The sequence below is a fragment of the Saccopteryx leptura genome, chromosome 6, assembly GCF_036850995.1.
Source record: "Saccopteryx leptura isolate mSacLep1 chromosome 6, mSacLep1_pri_phased_curated, whole genome shotgun sequence".
Lineage (NCBI taxonomy): Eukaryota > Metazoa > Chordata > Mammalia > Chiroptera > Emballonuridae > Saccopteryx > Saccopteryx leptura.
This window is the reverse complement of record NC_089508.1, coordinates 128,812,588-128,829,053: the sequence shown is the minus strand read 5'-3', so window position 1 is coordinate 128,829,053 and position 16,466 is coordinate 128,812,588. Positions and strand designations below refer to the sequence as shown.

Genomic DNA, 16,466 nt, shown 5'->3' with positions numbered 1-16,466 from the left:
CTTCTCTGAGCCTCCATTTCCTCATTGGAAAGAGGAGATCATAAAACCTACATTAAATGAATGGTTGCTGTGGAAGGGTACATGTGAACAGTACTTAGAACAATGCCTGGTTCAGAAGTAGGGACTCATAAAATTAGAGCAGTTATTATCATGTTATAAAATCACTATTACGGCCCTGGCCAGTTGGCTCAGTGATAGAGTGTTGGCCCGGCATGTGGAAGTCCCAGGTTTGATTCCCAGTCAGGACACACAGATGAAGCAACCATTTGCTTCTCCATCCCTCCCCTTCTCCTTTCCCTTCTTCCTTTCTCTCTCTCTTTCTCTCTCTCCCCCTCCCACAGCCATGGCTTGGTTGGAGCAAGTTGGCCCCAGGTGCTGAGGATGGCTCCATGGCCTCACCTCAGGCACTAGAAATAGCTCGGTTGCTGAGCAATCGAACAATGCTTCCAAATGAGCAGAGCATCACCCCATAGGGGGCTTACTGGGTGGATCCCAATTAGAGCACGTGCAGCAGCCTATCTCTTTGCCTCCCCATTTCTCACTTAAGAAAGAAAAAATCACTGTTACAACCAATGGTTTTCCATACCATAAGCTCATTCATCATCCAGTTCTGAGAGCATCATAGGGGAGAGGAGGATGGAACAAGCATTTGGTCCAGGGAGGTATTGATCCTTACAGCCTTCTCTCCTGATGACCTGGGTCTGGGTCCTGGGCCCTGTGAGCAGCGTGGAGGAGTGGAAACGGGTGCTGGGGTGCTGTGGAAATAGGAAGCAGTCAGCCTGACCTGGTTCCTGTTGCAACGCGCAATGAAAAACTAATGATTGATGCTTCTCATCTCTCTTCGTTCCTGTCTGTCTTTCCCTGTCTATCCCTCTCTCTGACTCACTCTCTGTCTCTGTAAAAAATAAAAAATAAATAAAATTAAAAAAAAAAAAAAAAGAAATAGGAAGCAGTCTGGGAGAAGAAAGGACCAGAGCCTGCAGAGTGGATAGGTCCTAACTCGTTAGAAAGGAGTAGAGTTGCCTGGCAGGGGAGCAGCCTTACTAAAAGCCCAGAGACCAGAGAGAGTGCAGTGTGCATTCCGAAGCCATAGGCAGACAGCAGGGCTAGACTTGGGTGGGCCAGTGTGAGTCACAGCCACACTCTACCTTGCTGAGCCCTGGGGTTTGGCCCTAGGTGACCAAGTTCCCCCTAGCTGCAGAGTAGGCTATGAAGAGGGGGAAATGGGAGAGGGAAAAGGGTGTTTCCTGTTTCCTTTTTGATTGTAGCTAAGTGGACCTTACTCACTCTCCTGCCCTCCATCTGGGCAGGAGAGTGAGTAAGGTCCATCTTCCTGGAATTTCCAGCCCCTTAGGGGGGTCACACAGACCTGTTCTCAGAGGGACAGAGTCCAGACCAACATCCTGACTAGGGTTGGCATGGGGTGAGCCCCAGACCCCAATTCAGTGACATTACTTCTGTCCTCATAGGCCGCCTTCAGTGGCACCCAACCTACATTGGCCTGGGCTGCAGCAGGTCTGGAGACCCCAGGACTGGGCAGTGGCCATCCTCCTTTTCCTTAGTCCTCACCCAGAGCAGAGCACTGTGCCGTCCAAGCACTCAGTGAGCTCTTCCAACACGTGTGACCTCAGAACACAAGTCTTTTCAGGCCACAGCCAGGCAGGGCCAAGGTGTGGAGGACACCAGGATGCTTCTCTTTATTTATTTTCAAGTTAAAAATGCTTCCTTGTCCTGGCCTGTTGGCTCAGTGGATAGAGCGTCAGCCTGATGTGCAGACGTCCTGGGTTCAATTCTCATCAGGGTACATAGGAAAAGCAACCATCTGCTTCTCTCCCCCTCCCCCTTCACTCCTTTTTCTCCCACAGCCAGTGACTTGGTTGGTTTCAGCATCGGCCTCAGGCACTAAGGACAGCTCAATTGATTTGAGCATCAGCCCCAGACAGGGGTTGCAGGGTAGATCCTGGTCTGGGCAATATAGGAGTCTGTCTCTATTTCCCCACCTCTCACTTAAAGAAATAAAAAAGCTTTCTTTATTCCATATAGCTAATACAGTGACTTCTAAGTATGTCTGTTTGTAAATCTCTCCATTGTTCAAAGTGTCATGCCTGTGATGTTAAAGACTCACTTCCACGTGTCACCAGGAAGCAGCTTTCTGTGGGCGTCGTCATGTGTCATACCTGCTCCCCTTTTCACATATGGTTGACAGGCTGCTTTAGGAAATGAAGAAGTCCTCCCAGGCCCCAGAGTAAACGTATACCTAATGTTCTTCCACACCTTATGTTACCAGAAGTAACAATGAAAAGAAAATGCAATTAAAGCTATCACACTTGTCCCAGCACATCAATACACTGGTTTATCATTTTTCATTAACACAGTGTAATTACAATGTAGCCCTCATTTGCATTTATAACTGGCTGTTGCAAGACATTGCACATTCTCCTAAGGGCACATTATGACTTTTAAGATGCAAGGTCAGTGCTCGCTTCGGCAGCACATATACTAAAAATTGGAACAATACAGAGAAGATTAGCATGGCCCCTGCGCAAGGATGACACGCAAATTCGTGAAGCGTTCCATATTTTTTCATCCCATTAACATTAATAAAAATTTATTTAAAAAAAATTAAAAAAAGAAAAAAAGCTTAGTTACAAACGGATTTTAGTATCACAGAAAAAAAAAAAAAAGATGCAAGGTCAGCCTGACCAGGCACTGGCGCAGTGGATAGAGCGTCGGACTGGGATGCCAAGGACCCAGGTTCGAGACCCCGAGGTCGCCAGCTTGAGCGCAGGCTCACCTGGTTTGAGCAAAAAGCTCACCAGCTTGGACCCAAGGTCGCTGGCTCGAGCAAGGGGTTACTCAGTCTGCTGAAGGCCCGCAGTCAAGGCACATATGAGAAAGCAATCGATGAACAACTAAGGTGTCGCAAGGAAAAACTGATAATTGATGCTTCTCATCTCTCCGTTCCTGTCTGTCTATCCCTGTCTATCCCTCTCTCTGACTCTATCTCTGTCTCTGTAAATAAATAAATAAATAAATAAATAAATAAATAAATAAAGGAAACATTTAAAAAAATATTAAAAAAAAAAAAAAAAGATGCAAGGTCACTCTCGGAACAGTCTCCCAACTAGTAAGAAGAGAGTTCACCACAGGTGCAACTGCTTGCTTCCTGTACTGTAACTACATGCTCAAAATAGTCCTTTGTGAGATCAGTGCCGATTATAAGCGAACACAGTTCTGAGACACATCTGGGAGAGTTCAAAGACTGCCTGACTTAATCTTACTCTACTTAGTGTGTTGGTGTTATTACGCATGAGGATTATTTTCCATTATTCAGTTTAGCTCAAGAGAGAGTTAAGAATCTAGGCCAAAATTATAATCAGATTACAACCAATGCTTCAAGTATAAGAAACAAAAGTAATTGCTGAGGTTTAATAAAGATGCAGTCATTATCTTTGTATGCAAACCTTGCACCGTTTTTGTGAACTGTGGCATGGATAAAAATCATGAGCTCAGCAAAAAATATCTTGATAAGCCAACTCACCAAAACAGGCATTTGGCCAATAAAAATCTAATTTCACACCAATCACATATTAGATTTTATTTTTACATATTAGATTTTTAAAGATTTATTTAAGGCTGTTTGCACAGGTGTATAGAATATTTAGTTTAACAGGTGATAAGATAGCTGCCCTCCTCAGTGAGACTCCGGCCTAAACATATTTACTTTATTGATATTACAAGAGGATAACATTAGACATGGAAACTTTTGATTTGCGGCACTGAATGTTGGTTCACACTGGGCATCCTGCAAAAGCTGCAATTAAGGGTCCACCTTGCTTTTCAGCAACACAAGCCTAATTGAGGTCTTCTGGCCCATTTGCTTGACATTCATGTTTTAGGCCTGGAAATTTCTTTTCTCTCTCTCTTTTTTTTTAAATTCAGTGAGCAGAGGGAAGGCAAAGAGACAGACCCCAGCATGTTCCCCTACTGGGGAACCGATGGCTGAGGTGGAGACCATGGGGCTATCCTCAGTGACCTGGGCCAACTCACTCCAATCTAGCCATGGCTACAGGAGGGGAGGAGAAGAGAGTGATAGAGAGAAAGAAGTGAGAGGGGGAGGGGTAGAGAGAAGTAGATGAGCATTTCTCATGTGTGCCCTGACTGGGAATTGAACCTGGGAAATCCACATGCCGGCCGATGCTGTACCACTGAGCCAACCAGCCAGGCTGGAAATTTCTCTTCTTTCTTTCTTTCTTTCTTTCTTTCTTTCTTTCTTTCTTTCTTTCTTTCTTTCTTTCTTTCTTTCTTTCTTTCTTTCTTTCTTTCTTTCTTTCTCTTTCTTTCTTTCTTTCTTTCTTTCTTTCTCTTTCTTTCTTTCTTTCTTTCTTTTTCTTTTCTTTTCTTTTTTTTTTTAGCAAGAGTGAAAGAGAGACAGACAGACAGGAAGGGAGAGAGATGAGAAGCATCAACTTGTACTGTGGCACCTTAGTTGTTCACTGATTGCGTTCTCATAGCCAGTGACCCATTACTCAAGCCAGAGACCTTGAGCTTCAAACCAGTGACCTTTGGGCTCAGACCAGCAACCATGGAATCATGTCTATGATCCTGTACACAAGCTGGTGAGCCTGAGCTCAAGCCGGTGATCTTGGGGTTTCTAACCTGGGTCCTCAGCATACCAGGCCAATGCTCTATCCACTGCGCCACCACCTGATCAGGCTGGAAATTTCTTTTTTTTTAAATTTTTAAATTTTTTTTAAATTATTTTTTTTTAATTTTTTACTTATTCATTTTAGAGAGGAGAGGGAGAGACAGAGAGAGAGAGAGAGAGAGAGAGAGAGGAGAGACAGAAAGAGAGAAGGGGGGAGGAGCTGGAAGCATCAACTTCCATATGTGCCTTGACCAGGCAAGCCCAGGGTTTCGAACCGGCGACCTCAGCATTTCCAGGTCGATGTTTTATCCACTGTGCCACCACAGGTCAGGCTGGAAATTTCTTTTTGATTGCATCCTCAGGGTTCACATAGATCATTTTACTTTTCAGAGGTGCTAGCTCTGGCATTCACAAAACAAAACATCAGCTGCTCTTTTCTGGATTCCTTGGTTTTGAAGCTTGCATCCTACAAAGCATAGTGACTGTCTTTCTCAGGAAGCATTCCCAAAACATGGTTTAGGATCAGTTATGGTTACCCAACACATCCAACCAAGAGCTCTTTTCCATCTTCTACAATGAGGTGCTATTGTCGGTACTGAGACAAAAAATGACAGTCTTCTTTCTTTTCTTGATTTTTTTCTGGTGTGGACCACTTCCTAACTTTCATGTCTGACATGTCATGTATGACATATTTCATCAGCAACTTGCACAGCAGTGGCAAGGATGCGGGGGAAGACGACAGTCAGCCGGGTCCTCCTCATGTAGCAGGACTGAACCACCAAGGGAGGAGGCCACAGGGGCTCAAGCCTGCCAGAGGGCGGGCGGGCCTCTTGGGCCCACCCAGGACAGTGTGTGTCACGTGCTGCACCCCTCCCCAGCTGCATTTGAAGGCAGCTGGTCAGCCCTAGTAAATGGACCATTCATGACCAAATGCTGCCTGCTCTGGACCTGGGCCTTTGCCATCCTTCTCACCCTCTGCAGCAGTCCCCTGCCCTCCTGCAGTCCCTACCTTCTGGCGGGCAGGCCAGCTATAGCTCACTTGGCTCAGTTAGCTCAGTCATTAGCACCTCATCAGGCCCCCTGGGAAGGGGCTTCAGGACCTCTCCATGGCCTCTTGGCCTAGGGTTGGGGCAAGTCCAGGCAGGCCAAGGGGGCCAGGCTGCAAGGCCATTGTGCCACAGGTGTCTCCCAGCACAGGGCAGTGGTGCCAATTTAAGAACCCCTCAGGAGCTGGGAGGCAGAGGAGCCCCACTCAGGACTGAGCTTCTCCCAGCAATCCCCAGGACCTACACACACCTCCTCAGCAGCTCTGTTTATCTGGGGGAACCATGGCTGTCTGGGACATCAGGGAGATGAGCAGGGCAGGGTAGGAGGTCAGCCAGTCCGCAAGGTTCCCTAGGGAAGGAGGAAAAGCCAGTTGGGGATCAGATTAGAGAGCTGAGAGGGGAGTAGGGATGGGGGTGATCTGTGACCAGTAGGAGCAGAGAAAGCCTCCCAAAAAAGCTGTGAGACGCTGCATGCAGGACCACAGCATGTGGAGTGGCTCTGGGGTCTGGGGCAGGCTAACACTGTCCCTGACTAAGCTCCGTTTCCTCACGGTTAACATCAGGACAATAGTAACAGCCCCAGGTTCTAGAGAGGATGACAGGAGGTGGGCTATGGGGGTGAGAGACAGGCAGCAGCGTCACCCAGGCCATACGGAAGGAGGTGAGTATCAAGGGAAGTCACCTCTTGTAGCCTTCCTCCCCACCCCCAACTCAGCACTGCACTGGCTCAGGGAGAGAGGTCTTGATGGGAGTGGTGGGTCCCACCAAGTGCTGCTCAGTGTAGGTAGAAGGAGAGTACCTTGGGCCCAGGGAACCTGTGTGAACTGCCCAGGGACCCAGACAGGCAGGAAGTCAGCCACCGCCACCTCCCCACCCCTAGCCGCAGCCGCAGACTGAAGCAACCTGGGAATGTGGTCAGTCATGAGATTCTAGCCCCAGCGCAGCAGAGGCAGTAGACTGCAGCTGGGGAGAAGCTTGGCTGGGGCAGCGCCTGCTTCCTGGGTGAGTCTCCGGTTCAGCCCAGAGGAGTCTCACTTCTGCTTCCCTGTCCTGGCGCCAGAAACCCCTGTTAGTGTCCCCTTCCCTGAGATAAGCACCACCTTTTTGGGGATGCTCTGGTGAATCAAAAGGCATCAGCCACCCTGGCTGGTAGCTCAGTATGTTAGAGCATTTTCCTGATATGCCAAGGTTGAGGGTTCGATCCTAGGTCAGGGCATGTATAGGAAGCAACCAGTGGATGCATAAATAAGTGGAACAACAATTGACATTTATTTCTCTCTCTCTAAAAAAAAGGCACCAGCTACTTAATCCAGACTCAGACCCCAACCTGCCCTCATAGCTGTGGAACCTCAGTTAAGGCCCTTCACCTCTTTTGAGCTGCAGGGTCCATGACCATGGGGTGAATGATGATCCTGGCCCAGGATCATGGTGAGCACTAGTGCCGGTGTGCCCCTGCACTTGAATGGGTCTGACTGACAGGCAGTAAACACTCCGGAAGCCTGTGCTCCTCCTCCTTTCTCAGAAGTGCTCAGGACCCTGGGAAAGTGTGGGGTTGAAATCTGCTTTCCCTGGTCTGGAGGAGAAGTTCTGCTCATCAAGGTGGGAATGCCAGAAAGCCAAAACCACCTCGCCAGTCTCTCCTCCCTCTGAAGGCTCAGAGCTGGAGGGGAGGAGCAGCAAGTCCTTCCAGTAACATATCCTGCTTTCAAGCCTCTGGTTCCCAGCCCTCCCTTAGCTGCTCCAGGACTGGCCCACCTCCCAACCCTGTTCTTGCCCCATTTCTATCCTGATTATGAGACAACAACCAGAAAATGCACCAGAACAATCCTCTAATATTAGGGATAAAGACCTTGAGATGAGTTTGTTCAAATAAGGGGAAGGGTCGCTAAAACTCTTTGGCTCCTTGGCTCTAAGGGGCAATCAGAGGGGATCTCACTGCCCTGGCATGGTTTTCTTTGTCCATGATGATCTTCTGAGTGGCACTCTGTAGAAGTCCACAGGGGCTTCCTGTGACCTGCACTGAATGTGCTCTGTGCTGACCACAGCCTGAGCCCTGCTTGTGGCCATGGTTTCTGTTTGAGCAAAGGGTTTGTAAAAGCATTTTAGGGCAACAAGAGAGACTGTGCCCACTGTTCAGCCATCTACAGGGCTGTCTGAGGTGGTTGGAAATGCTGGCAAACCCAAGAAGTGCATATAGGCTTGGACATGAAAGGCCTGTCCAGCTCCCTGGGGCCCACACAACGCATCGCTCACATCTTCTATTCATGAATGGCGCTCTTTGTTTCTCAGCAGAGTGGCCAATGCTCTTTCCAGTGTGAGTGAAAAGGGGTTCTGTGAACAGTAACCTCACGGGGTGATCTGATCATAAATTCCTAATTGGGTCGCCCTGGCCGGTTGGCTCAGTGGTACAGTGTCGGCCTGGCGTGCAGAAGTCCCGGGTTCGATTCCCGGCCAGGGCGCACAGGAGAAACGCCCATCTGCTTCTCTACCCCTCCCCCCCCTTCCTCTCTGTCTCTCTCTTCCCCTCCCACAGCCAAGGCTCCATTGGAGCAAGGTTGGCCCAGGCGCTGGGGATGGCTCTGTGGCCTCTGCCTCAGGCACTAGAATGGCTCTGGTTGCAACAGAGCAACGCCCCCAATGGGCAGAGCATCACCCCCTAGTGGGCATGCTGGGTGGATCCCAGTCGGGCACATGCGGGAGTCTGACTGCCTCCCCGTTTCCAACTTTGGAAGAATACAAAAAAAATTTCCTAATTGGGTCAATCATGGAAGGTAGTCACACCTCAGGCCTATACAAGGTTTATTTTTGCAATTAGCAAACGCTGTTTGTTGTTCCTGTGCATCTAGGTCAACACACCTTTGAAATGCCAGAAGTAATCTTCTTTTTTCAAGCCCCTTGAAAGTGTAACCACCCTAAAAGAGCACATGGCCTTGTTAACGATCCTGTAACTCAATCATTGAGACTCCCCCTGCCTTGTTTTCTCCTACTTTCATGTAATGTTCCTTCCCTTCCTCCTTAACTCCAAGCATGTAAGGAGAACTACAAACCTATCGTTCTCCTAAGCATTTGAGGTCTTTCTTCCCAACATGTCATCAGCTTGGCTCAAATAAACTCATAAAAATTCTTGACCCTGGCCAGTTAGCTCAGTCAGTTAAGAGCATTTTCCCGAAATAACAAGGTCATGGTTTGATCCCTGGTCAGGGCATACACGGAAAACAACCAAAAAATGCATGACTGAGTGTAACAACAAATGAATGCTTCCCTTCCTCTTCTCCTCTCTCTTCCTTCCTCTCTCTGTCTTTCTAAAAATCAATAAAAATGTAAGGCCTGGCTGGATAGCTCAGTTGGATGGAGCTTCATCCTGGAATGTGGAGGTTGCTGGTTTGATTCCCTGGTCAGAGCACATATAGGAGTGGTTTGATGTTGCTGTCTCTCTCTCTCTCTACTGGCCTCTCTCTCTCAAAAAAAAATTTTTTTTCTACAGGTTTGGACATTCTCAAATTGACAATATGTTGTGAGACTAAATTAGAAAATCAATATATCAGATTATATGTCAGTATAAACAATAGGAATGAATGTGTAAATAAGTGTACAAACCCTTGAGTCTGCTCTAATTTCTTTTATTTTTTAAAATTAATTAATTTATTTTTAGAGAGAGAGAGGAAGGGTAAGGGAAAGAGAGAGAGAGAGACATTGATTTATTGTTCCACTTACTTATGCACTCATTGGTTGATTCTTGTATGTGCCCTGATGGCGTATTGAACCCGCAACCTTGGTGCATTAGGACAATGATCCAACCAACTGAACTATTCGGCTAATTTCTATTGCTCTAATTTCTTTCTTTTTTTAAAAATCTTTTTACAGAGACAGAGAGAGAGTCAGAGAAAGGGATAGACAGACAGGAACGGAGAGATGAGAAGCATCAATCATTAGTTTTTCGTTGCACATTGCGACACCTTAGTTGTTCATTGACTGCTTTCTCATATGTGCCTTGACCTTGGGCCTTCAGTAGACGGAGTAACCCCTTGCTCGAGCCAGCAACCTTGGGTCCAAGCTGGTGATCTTTTGCTCAAACCAGATGAGCCCGCACTCAAGCTGGCGACCTCGGAGTCTTGAACCTGGGTCCTCAGCATCCCAGTCTGACGCTCTATCCACTGCGCCACCGCCTGGTCAGGCTCTAATTTCTTTTAAAATAAATCTCATTAGCAAACTCAGAAGCTCTACCACTCATATTGTGTTACTCAAGAGCCCCATGACAGGCCCCTTCTCTGTGTCTTCGAGGTCCCGCGTGCTGGCACACTTGGAGGGCTGTGTCTGGAGTCAGGATGAGTCCTGGACAGGCCCAGTGGGGCCTTCTCAGGAGCATCTAGAACAGCAGCCCAGGCCCACACAGAGGGTGAGACCCACATGGCTGATGCCTGTGACTTGCTGCTCAAGTCTTCAGCTTTCAGCAGAGGCTCCGTGCAGGGCAGCTGCTAGCCCACATGGACCTGAAAGGGCCACCACAGGGGCCTGATTTGTGAGAAGTGCTAGATTTCGGGAACTAGATGCCACTGTGCCTGGAAACCTTGTGCGTTGCCTAACCTGCAACTGGCAGGAACTCAGTGACACCTCAGTCACTGAGGATGGCCAAGTGACTTATGTTTCTCCAGGCAGACTCTCCTCCCAGCTGTTTGCCCTGTGCCCATGGCCTCCAGGTCCACTCCTCCCAAGCTGGACCCCCACCCCACCTCCCTAATCTGCAGCCTTTTAGCCCCTCGGACAACTGGCACAAAGCAGTGTTGGTGTTGGGCTTTGGCCTAAGGTCAAGATGAAGGAAAGAAATTTTACTCCAGCTCAGCACAAGCACCTTACACAGTTAAATGCTGGCCCTCTTGGTTTAAAACCCATCAGCTTTTTTTTTTGTTTCCATCAGCTTTTTTTTGTCCTGCCATACCCCACTCAGGTCACAGCTTCCTGACACCTGCTTCTTGGGGTCTACCCCCCACCCTTGCCTGAAATGCTTGTTCTCCCATTCTCATTTGTAGCAATTTATCCCTCCACCACCACCCCTACAAACCAGATGTGTGTCCATGTTTCTTTTTTTATTATTTATTTTTCATATTGGGGGGGGAGAGGGAAAGAGAGGAAAGCATCAACTCATTGTTCCACTTAGTTGTGCACTCATTGATTACATTTTTTAAACTTTTTTTTTTTTTCTGAAGTGAGAAGCAGTGGGGAGGCAGACAGACAGACTGCTGCATGCAACCTGACCAGGATCCACTTGTCAAGTCCCCTTCAGGGCAATGCTTTGAACATCTAGGGCCGTTGCTCCATTGCTCAGCAACTGAACTATTTTAGTGCCTGACGCAAGGCCATAGAGCCATCATCAGTGCCTAGGGCCAGCTTGCTCCCACCAAGCCATAGCTATGAGAGAGGAAGAGAAAGAGAGAGAAGCAAGAGGGGGAAGGTTGGAGAAGCAGATGGTTGCTTCTCCTGTGTGCCCTGACTGAGAATCGTACCCAGGACATCAACATGCCAGGATAACTCTCTACCACTGAGCCAACCGGCCAGGGAAATTGATTACTTCTTGTATGTGCCCAGACTAGGGATGAAACCCACAACTTTGGTGCATAAGGATGACTCTCAATCCACAGATCCACAGGCCAGGATGAGTGGGTCCACATTTCTGAGCCCTTCCAGGTACCCATCAACCCAGGTCACAGCCACCTTCAGCTGCAGTCTATTTTTTTTTTAACAAGCTGCATCTCCTCTTAGTGCCCCACCCTTGTCCACCCACATAGAGAAATGGACAAATAATGATGGAAAGATTTATTCTCTGGGGATTTTCTTTCCTTCTTCTTCTTCTCCCCAGAAATTTGGCCATGTTCCCACCTCATCATTTTTCATGTTAAAGCCAATCTCTCAGACACATTTTGGACTTGTGAGCATGCATTGCAGCTTTGTCATAAACTTGATGAGCAAAGGACCCAGTCAGGGAAAACAAAACACGATTGCTTCCTTCAGAATCCCTGGTGAAGCTGCATTATGAAGTGATTTGGAGCCTAAACGCTAAAGCCAGGTTGCCTGGTTTCAATCCCCATTTTGCCTCTTCTTAGCTGTGTGACCTTGAGCAAGTTTATTTAACCTCTCTGTGTATTTCTTTTCTCACCATTGTGAACAATAGATAATAATAGTACTTGCTTCATAGTGCTGTTTTTGTTGTTGTTGTGCCTGAAATCTAACTGAATTAGAATGAAATCAATTCATACATGTAAGCTCCTAGTGCAGTGTCTGGCATACAGCAAACACGATAAGAGCATTAGATATTATTATGAACAAGTTTATATAAGAGGAAGAAAAGGAATGTTAGATAAGTTTGTTTATGTACAGGGTCTGGTTAGCTTTACAGGGCCATAAATCTGCCACATTCCTATCAGTTGTGTAGGTTAAACCTGGGTCATACCAACCAGGACTGGTCCTTCTAAATTGCCAGGTGTGGGCTATTAATCAGAAGTATCATCTGCAGAAGTTTTTGTTGTTGTTGTTTTGCTTTGGTTTAATGTTGAGACAGAGATCTCTTTCTTTCCCAGACTCTAGCCTGTACCTCTGAATGATTATCAGGACATCTTCTAATCCAGCAGATCCCAGGGAATGGTGTGTGTGGGAGGGTGTGTGTGAGAGGATGAGTGAGCTGGGGGCCTGCTCCATCACAGTCAGGTGCTGCTAGCGGGGCTTGTGGAGGGCCCTGCTGCCCCTCAGAGCCAGCCAGAGGGTTCTGGGCAGTGAGGTCTGTCTGAGACTGGGTGACTGAAAGGCTCTTCGGTGGGCCTGGCCACAGGAACAGCTCTCAAGGGGCCAGCCTGGTACCTGACCACTGGCCACACTGTCTTCTGAACCTTGGTCTGTATGGAACTCCTTCCCTGAGTTCCCAGAGCCCTGGTAGGTTCCAGAACAGTCTGCCCAGCCTTCTGCTGGCCTGAGAGTCCTGTGGAGGAGGGGAAGCAAGGCCACAGGAAGACTCAGCCAGGCCGAGCTGGGAGCCAAGAGGGGCTTGGCAGCTTCCCAAGGGCTGGCACAGTGCCTCCTCCTTCTCCACTGCCCAAGCCACTCAGGAGCTAGCACAGAGCATTTAGTTAATAAAGCTGTGTTGGTAGAAACAAAGCCAAAGATCCAAGGTCACCTGATATTTCTTTGTTGAATCCAACAGAAATATAATGCCAGCCACATGGTTCTTTTCTAAAATTTTCTACTAGTAGACACACACACACACACAAAAGGAAAAAGAAACAAGTGACATTAATTTTAATAATATATTTTATTTAACCCAATGTATTTTTTTTTTTTTTTTTTACAGAGACAGAGAGTCAGAGAGAGGGATAGACAGGGACATACAGACAGGAATGGAGAGATGAGAAGCATCAATCATTAGTTTTTTGTTGCGTGTTGCAACATCTTTGCTGTTCATTGATTGCTTTCTCATATGTGCCTTGACCGCGGGCCTTCAGCAGACCTAGTAACCCCTTGCTCGAGCCAGCGACCTTGGGCTCAAGCTGGTGAGCTTTTTGCTCAAACCAGATGAGCCTGCGCTCAAGTTGCCAGCGACCTTGGGCTCAAGCTGGTGAGCTTTTTGCTCAAACCAGATGAGCCTGCGCTCAAGTTGGAGACCTCGGGGTCTCGAACCTGGGTCTTCTGCATCCCAGACCGACGCTCTATCCACCGCGCCACCGCCTGGTCAGGCTAACCCAATGTATTGAAAATACTATTTTGCATGTGATAAAATATAAAGTTATCTTTCACTTAATTTTTAAGTCTTTGAAATCCTGTGTGTATTGTACACTTCTTGCTCATATCAAAAAATACTAGCCACTGTAGGGGAGGAAAAAACTTCTTAGGTTTTAGATTCAGTTACTGGGACCTGCAAATTAAACTGACAAAAGATCGATTGACAGGAGGTGGAGAAAAGTGTATTTCATATGCATACAAAATTAAAGGCTTACATATAGTGGGGTGTAAGGCCAGGAGCCATGGCTGTCACTATCAAAGCAGCCGCCTGGCCCATGCAGGTTCCCATTGGATTCGGGCAGATGGTAAAGAAACGGCGGAGTTGGAGGATGGTGGGCCATCCTATTTATTGGTGTCTCACCAAGACAGGCAAACCACAAAAGAAGACAAGGGAAAAGGAGAAAACCAGCTTTTCCCATGAAGGGCAAGGGATCAGGGAAGCCCCTGCAATCGTGATAGCAGGAACTGAGTGAGCAAGCTCCTGGTCTGTCCCACTTTATAGTGTAGAAAACCAAAATCCCTTAATCCAATATACAAACAAGGAAGTCTCTGATACAAAGTCACTTATCCAAGGCATAATTGGATTCCTCATGAGAGTGCACCACCCAGATCATACAATCAGTCAAGGGTGTGGGGAAAAGCTTAGTCCTAAAACCAAACCTAAGGCTACAATGACCTGGCCTGCTTATAGCCTGTCCCCCACACCCAATATAAGTCACAAGTGAGCAAACATATATATCATATTTACAAACTTATTTGACCAACAGTGGGAGTCAGCTGGTTCATACCAGTTCAACAGAACTGATACCTAATTTTTTGTTGAGTTAGGAGAACCAGTTGTTAAAATGGCATTTGTAATCAGGGTTCTATCTAAGGTGGGTGCCTGGGCAGCCGCCCAATATGGAAATCATAAATTTACATTCCTTACTCTTTTTTAATGTTCACCTGTGCAACAGTGTATTCTAAGCGCCCATAGTAATGTTCATTCCGTCCATAGGTGAAAAAAAATTGATGAATTATGCTTGTAATATTTAACTGTTTCTAATATATCAAACACAATGACTATTAGTATAATGACCTACCTCTAAAGCAGGGGTCTCAAACTCGCGGCCCGCGGGCCGTTGAACAATTTTGTGCGGCCCGCAGACTAATCCACGAAGTTCAAAATATTTTGGATAAAATTAAGTAAGCTGACCTGTGGTGGCGCAGTGGATAAAGCGTCGACCTGGAAATGCTGAGGTCGCCGGTTCGAAAACCTGGGCTTGCTTCCAGCTCCTCCCCCCTGTCTCTCTCTCTTCTCTCTCTCTCTCTCTCCCTCTCTCTCTCCTCTCTAAAAATGAATAAATAAAAAATTAAAAAAAAAAAATTAAAAAAACAAACAAACAAAAACACACACACTGGGCTCCAAAACCCAATCACATTCAGTGCTCACAAAGCTACTGATTTATCCGAGTTTCCTAGAATCAAAGGTTTCTAGCTCACCAGACTTATTCTCCTCAGTTCCCCATCTCCTTCCTTATCCCAGATACAAACTCTACACAAACTGGCATCTCACTCAGCACTCCGCCATCTTGGCTGCTTTTCCTGGCCTCCTCCACGTGGCCTCCTTCCGCTGCTGGCTCTACTCTCTCCTTTAGTGATAATCTCAGGAACCAAGAGTGCAAACTCTCGTTCCGCCCCCATTTTATATTGTAGCTTCACAACCTCTAATCCAATATACAAAATAGGGAAGTCTCCAATACAAAGTCACTTTCTGAGGCATGATTGGATTGTACCACCTCACATCAAAAAGGGTGGGAAAGGCTTAATCCCAAAACCAAGCCCCAGGCTACAAGGATTCTCAACACATTAATATCACCTGGGCAACGGCCTCTTTAACAAAGTGAGCATAATACATTTTATCTGCCCAACAATCCACCTCTATGCTCACTTTACTACCCACCAATTTACATCACCAGCATCCCTGTGCAAGGAAACTAGCACATTACACAAGTTACAACAGCACAAATCATACAGTTTCAACAATTACAAAGGTACATTTTACCAATATCTGAGCACTTTGCCAAAAGCGCAAAATATCCTCGCCCTTCTTTCTAGCCACGGGAGAAGCTTCCCGGGGCAGGGGAGTGCTTCCAGCAAAGCCACCCCCCACCCCCATCAGGGTATTTCACATTGTCCAAAATCCGTAATCCGTAAATCCATCCAACAAAGGAGCCAATGCTCACTCCGGTTGTAGTCCAGGAAATCAGTCCGTGCACATGGGGCGTCAGCCACCCCCCTCATCCCTGCCATCCTGGCAGGTCTTACACTGTCCCAAAGAGGGCCACATGGCAATGGCAGTCAGCATTTCTATCTCTGCTCTGGATAGCATGTCCAGCCCTATGTCCCAAAATTGCAGACCTACCGGGGCCGCAGTAGGTGCTCCTTCCAGATGGGCTTCCATCTTCTGGAGACTGTAGATCACAACTCCAGCTCGATTCTCCTCATCTTCCAAAGAGAAACTGAAAACACCAGCTCCCATTGCTGGGCTCGAGTCCCGGGCTGCCGCAGCCTTCTGCTCCGCAGACCTTGCAGCTCCGGACCTGGCCTCAGCCTCAGCCTCAGCCCCGGCCTCCTGCCGCTGCTGGCTCTCCGCAACATCCAGGGCAATCGGCAACTCACGGACCTGTGAATCCTCCTCCAGCAGCTGCTCCATTTCCAGGCGAATCTCGCAAACCTGGTCGGCCTCCTCCTCCAGCACTTCCTCCAGCTCCAGGGTCAGCATTGGTTTCTCCTGCATTTGCTCCAGCTCCTTCTGCTTCTCGGTTTGCAGGTCCCGGGCAGCCTCTTCCACAGAGCTCTCGGTTCCCTCACGCATGGCTGTAAAAGTCAGCCAGCCTATGATCCCCAAAAGGACAGCCATGGGGAACCCTAACACTAGCCAGTCCTCTACTCCACCACTCAAAGGCTCCTTGCTGATCTGTATCGAATCCTGCCACAGACTACGCCAAATGTAAAGCCAGTGGCCA

The 16,466-nt window shown here is 47.6% G+C and overlaps 1 non-coding gene and 1 pseudogene across 1 annotated transcript; one reads left to right on the top strand and one right to left on the bottom strand.

Moving 5' to 3' along the window:
* Positions 1 to 2,475: 2,475 nt before the first annotated feature.
* On the top strand, positions 2,476 to 2,583 carry LOC136377763 (U6 spliceosomal RNA). Its single transcript, XR_010746395.1, has one exon. It is a non-coding gene; the product is annotated as a U6 spliceosomal RNA (small nuclear RNA).
* Positions 2,584 to 3,791: 1,208 nt separating this feature from the next.
* LOC136376673 (destrin-like) lies at positions 3,792 to 5,315 on the bottom strand (annotated as a pseudogene).
* Positions 5,316 to 16,466: the final 11,151 nt, after the last annotated feature.